We start from the raw sequence: 6,000 nt of genomic DNA on the forward strand, positions 1-6,000 counted from the left end.
AGCAGGGATTAGTTCAAACTATTATTGGTGAAATGTCCTCAATTCGTCCCTATTTTAAGGGGGTTTGACCCAAAAACCTACATGAATGCTTGAAGGAGGTCAGCAGTGAAGATCCACATTGCATCCGTAGTCTATAAGATAAACTTTAAATAAGGGCACAAAGTTAGATTCAAGATGTCACCCTAAAAGATTTCATCAAAACCTCACAACAGGCTCACAGCAAGCAGTCACTCTGTGCAAAGCAAAACTCCCAGTGAAGCCAGTTTGGAAAGGGAGGGAAATTAGCCAATGTTTCCACACAACTGCTGCCTTAATTTAAAATTGATGGATGTTGAATTTATGCTCCACCCAAAATCTACTTCTGTAGCATTTAAAAGTCAATCACATAAGGATTAAAATGTTGCTGTAAAACTTTTACAGTAATGTCCCTAACAGAAGCACTACTGTTGATTACATTACTGGATTTCTATGAGGAAAAAACAAAGCAAAGAAACAAAGAAAAGAATAAAACAGCCAACGGGATTTTTTAAGACACCTATAAGTGAAATGACAAAAAGTGCCGCTGGCTACAAGACTGTTCTCATCAGGTTTTGAATATATCAAATTTCTGCAACAACAAAAAAAGTGGTCATAGGGAAAGTTTCATTCCTATAGCACTGGCAAGTTTATGAGTAGGCACACACTGCAGGTTGTGCACATTTTATTTGTGCTCCCTCCCCTGCTCTTCTGTTGATCGGGACAAGTCGCCGTCCAAGGACAAGTATCCAAGTAAGGTATAACAAGACCAACAAACAAGATAACGGTTTATCAGGCAAGGCACTGATCGATTGAGGAACAGTACGTTATTAGATGACACTTGCCAAAACAAACAGGCAACACGTGAAAATTGCTCGAACTGGAACACATAAAACACGTCCTCAGGGTGGATGTGTGACAAAGGTGTTGATATTACATCTTCACTGAATAGTCCTGTTTATTTGGACTGGGCATGCCTGCTGGTAATTGCTTTAAAAAGTAGACGACAAAGGTCCCTGGAGAACAACGATTTTGTAGTCGTTATAAAACTGACAAGAGTCAAACAAACAGCAGCAGACAACATGTAGCAGAGAACACAGTTCATGTCTGGCTCCAGGAAGAAAGTAGAATGTCTGTTTTTAGGACTTGGAGACTCCATTGATTGTCGAGGGAGAACATTGCTTCTGCTGGGTTAATTTGATCCACATTTTGTGAGGGGGGTGGGTGGGTGGTTGGCTGGAAGCTCTGCACTCTTTCAGGACTTTGGTTCTGATGACTAGGACAGCATCCGAAGCTTGTGCGGGCCAGACACAAGCTGCAGGCCTTGAAAGAAGACAACATCAAATACTTGTTCAGTATGGTAAAGAGCAAGATTTAGGTTTCCTCAATCACACACTGAAACTGTTATCCCAAGAATGAAATTGGTCTCTGTAAGCTGGTCTGGGCCATAAAAGTAGCCTCTAAGCCTTCTATTTGTAAATCCCTCCTACATCAATATTCATGTTTGTCAAAGTGACAGAAAAATACAGAAATAACATCAATCATTGTTTAAAGTCATTATTACTTTTGGGAAGTTTTCAGAAAAAGAGCTAGATGATTATCCATTTTCCAATACAGACAATAATGGGAAAAAAAGTGATATTTCTACAGCTGCACCTCTGGCACAGATATGATGTAAGTTTTTTTATTTCTTCAGAGGCATTTCTGGTTCACTTTTTGAGCCCTTAAATAAAGTCCAGCTGGTAGACCCTCAGAACTGTTCTCTCATGTACCCTCCTCCCGCCATCTGCAGTAGGTGATCTTGTTTGGCCCTAGAGGCTGGGCTTCGGTTGTGAACACGGCATACCCTACTACACATAAAACAAGGCCAAACCAGCCCAGACCCCTCCCAGTTTTTCCCATCCGGTTAGCATGACCCTTTTCATCCTGCCTTGCAGATATGGAAGTCTGCAGACTGTTGGAGGATAAAAGTTATTCTCTTAATGTGTAGCACAGACTTGAAAAGAGGCCTCTATCTTTGCAAACCCCTTCCAGGAGTATGGGATAAAAGTCGTCACACGCAAGGGGGGGATTTTAGACATAATATCTATACAAGCTTCAAATCATTTTACTACAAATGTTTTCTTGGAAAATAGCTTTGCATGAAAAAGTTAGGAGGTTTTCTGCAAATTGAGCAGAAAGTGGTGCAAGATTTGTTGAGTTCAATGCTGCCTTGGCACATCTTGTTGCTGTCGCAGGCAGGATGTTCCACAGTGGAGCGTTAGGCTGGCTGTTGGAAACCGAGCCTCCTGTTCATTGCAGTAAAAATAAACTGGTCTGAAGAAAGTCCTGAGTACAGTGGAGCGTGTGCTTCCCGGGTTAGCTGACACATTGTTTGAGGAATCACAGTCTGAGAGGTCACTTTACCACGCGTTTGCAGTCAAACAAATGCATGGAAACACTTGCATGTGACCATTTTCATATTCCTTTGCTCATGCATGCTCCCTGCAGGACTCCCTTTTCTCTGCGCTGTATGATAACATTTTGACTGGATATGGAATGGAATAAACCACCCTGCTTTCCTGTTCTGCTTCCACTCCTCTATCATTCATGCTCCATCCAGCAGGGCCTCCCCTGCACACCCAGCTCTCCATCCCCTCTCCTGTCCAGATGACTATTTTTAGCGGCAGCGCTGCTATTCTGGAATTTGTTGCTGACTGGCTGCTGCTGGGTGTCTGGGCGGCGATCTCTTCAGGAATGTCTGGCCCACTATCAAACCACTCCAGAGTCCCAGAGCAGGGTGGACGGCTTAAGGCTCTGATTACAACTCTCTGGTCGATTTAGCTGTAGCACAGTGTTCCTCCAGCACCGGCACTAGGCTGAAGTCTGAGAAGGGAGCACATTTCTGTCTCTATCCATGAATGAACTTTTGTCTGTGTGTTTATATTTTGGTGTGCTATTGTAATCTTACTGGCGTGCAGTATGGGCAAACTAAAAAAAAAGGTTAATCATTCAAGACTGGGGTTAACATTGAGTTGTTTTCATTCAAACAATAGCTTAACAATGAAGGGGAAATGTTAATGACATTTCTGGCTCACTGGAATGATAAGATTAACACCACTCTCGTATTTGTCAGGATAAAGTTTAGGCCCCTGCAGCCAGCTAAACGGACATCAAAACTAGATATAGAAAAACCAACAGTTAGTCTTGCTCTATTCCAGGTTTGCAAATTCCACCTACCAGCACCCCTCAAGATCTTGAATTAACACATAACATCTTCATTTTCATTGGTACACAAATCAAGTTATAAAAAAGAGAGTGTTTGTAGTTTTACGAGGTATGTTGTGTGCCAGACAATTTCTTAGCTGAGACCTGTTGCCATGCAGAGACTCCAGCTAAGAAGAAGTCGAACACATGACCCCCTATCAATACAACCTTTTCATAAAATGAAAGACGGGGATCCAAAGAGTGAACTTTACAGGTGCAGTGGGTTTAGTTAGTTTTGGACTGTTTAACCCTGTTCACGCCTTGTTTGCTAAAGCTAACGTGCCGCTAACTTTAATCTTAAATTATTCAGTCTAAAAATAACATGCTATTTTTAAAAGTTTTGGCTAGCATTGTATTGGGTTTAGACATTTGATGGTAACAGATATAGTTCAGTTAAGTATTGAGGTAATGCATGAAAGTCAATACAATGACTTGCCTAGTTTTGGTACGTTTGTGTGCTTGTGTGATTGTGTGTGTTTGTGCTTGTGTGTGTGGTCCATGAAAAGAAAATAAGCAGCACTAATGGGAAGTTTTTCCTGTCTTGGATCAGGCTTTAAGGGTTTCAAAGCAAAATTGTTTGCAGTAGAGGGAACACTGTCCAAGCCCACCTGTTGCTCATGATTGCAGAGATCCGCTTGAGCTGGGTCTTGTTGAGAGACAGTACTGCAGTAGGCCACTCAGTAACATCAATGGAGTGGACAGGGCCCATTCATTCCACAAGATTATCCAAGCAAAGATGATGCACTACATTGCAAAAGTACGTTACAGGCATGCTTGCACTGCAAAGCAATGGGGAAAAGCATTTAGCAGTACTGCTCACGTTTATTTATCTGTCATCCAAATATTCAGAAATGATGAAACTCTTAAACCATACTGATGCTTGTCATTTATATAAATCACAAATCTTTAGATATTTCTTTCAGGGCCACAATCTGAATCCACAGGGGTTGTTTTACATACACCTCCATCAGGTTTAATGAGATAAAGTCTGCCTTTCCAAATGGCAATGAGAGTTCATTCAGTGAGAGTGGCTTTCTCAAGGCAAAGTGATTAAGGCATGAGCAGGAGGGTGTAAAAATAACACAGTCAAGTCTTTAAAAACATGCATTTATGCACTCTTTTCCTCTTCAGAAGTCAAGGGAGAGAAATGCTTTGAAGGCATATAACCCTTTCAGTGTAAATCACTTAACTCTGTATCCGGCTGTTTCTCAAGCTACTGATAAGATCTCTCATCATAAAAAACATCTTGTTCTTTTTAGCATAAGGATGGACACAGGAAAGTATGAAAAGCGAACAGTCAGCAGTGTTAGTATGGATACAGCTAATTGGCTTTGGCTCCCAAAAAGGGGATGTGGGTTTAGGTCCAATATGGTGGGGCCAGGTCTATGGAGAGGGAAGAATGGAGACTTGGAGGAAGCCCATCAGACACTGTGGCTGATCCGTCCAGCTAACTGGCCAGTGTGGTAATTAAACAGCCTTCAGCACCGTGCATGAGAGCAGTGCCTCTGCAGAGTGTGAAAGGGCTGGGAAGAAAAGTCGTTGTTGGCTGAAGCTCAGAGATGTGCGGACTGGCTGCTCCTGGACCAGATCGCATGGTCGCACAGTTTTAGCACTACTGGTTTTAGCTCATCCTTCAATTTGTTTTTTTATTTTTATTTTATCGAGGGCTTTTTCATTTACTAGCCTACCCCCATCCCCATCCACTTTACCAATAGCTTTAAGTATAAATACAGCAGAAAGAGCTGGATGGATGGATGTATCCCCCAGCTGGTCAACATTCCTCTGGTTTCCACTTGTGTCTGCTTCTCCTCTTTTATGGGTCAGTGTTTCTGTGATTAAAGTTTCTTTTCCCCTTTCCTTGTCCCTCTGCTTTTCCACTCTCTTTCCATTCATTGCTATTTTCCTCTCTGTCTTTCCCCCCCTGTCTGTTCTTCTTGTGAATTTTGATAGTCCAAAAAACCAGGGAAACTCCCGTCCAGTTAAGTCATACAGCTACTTCAAAAACAAAACCTCAAAATGAATTCCTTGATAGTTCATCCTGACAATTATAATAGTAATTACTATGTTTGTTTGTTTTTTGTGCATTAGTTTTGAAGCAGTTCTTGCACCAGTATCACTCTTTCTCACGCTCTGCCACCCTTTCACAATGTCTCTAAACAGTGCCTTATCATTCATGCCTGCTGACTGGCCATCCTCAACTGACATCATCGTGATTGATATGAGCTTGGGTGTGGACTCTCTGTACTTCTTCCTCTTCCTCCTCTACCCTGGCTGTTTCACACGGAGGGGGGCTTGATGAGACTCCCAAGTGCTAGACCAATAATTTTGGCAAAAGCTTTGACAAACATAATAATAAGCCATATCCAGGTACAAGTTTTATTGGTCTGATTGTTAATCCAGACAGGTAATACCACTATGAAGTGCACGGAGAGCTGTACCCCTGTATACCTAAAACAGCCAAAAATATTTATAGTTTAATCCAGTGACATTTCTGGTCATTTTTAGTGGCACTGTCACAAACAAGCATCCTATTCTGTGTTCAGGAATTTTCTCTTGACTTACCTCAAATCCACCTGGTGGTGTAAAAGTTTATCATACAGTATATTGGAAATGCCTTAGTCCATATCCACTACCAACCATTACTGCTGGGATCGTGTGGACCCAGACGACCGAGGAATTGGGCCAGAGGTGCCCTTTTACGAGCTCTGACCCTCTTTGTCATGCACAGTGAAGCACAGC

The sequence above is a fragment of the Symphodus melops genome, assembly GCF_947650265.1.
Source record: "Symphodus melops genome assembly, chromosome: 6".
Taxonomy (NCBI): domain Eukaryota; kingdom Metazoa; phylum Chordata; class Actinopteri; order Labriformes; family Labridae; genus Symphodus; species Symphodus melops.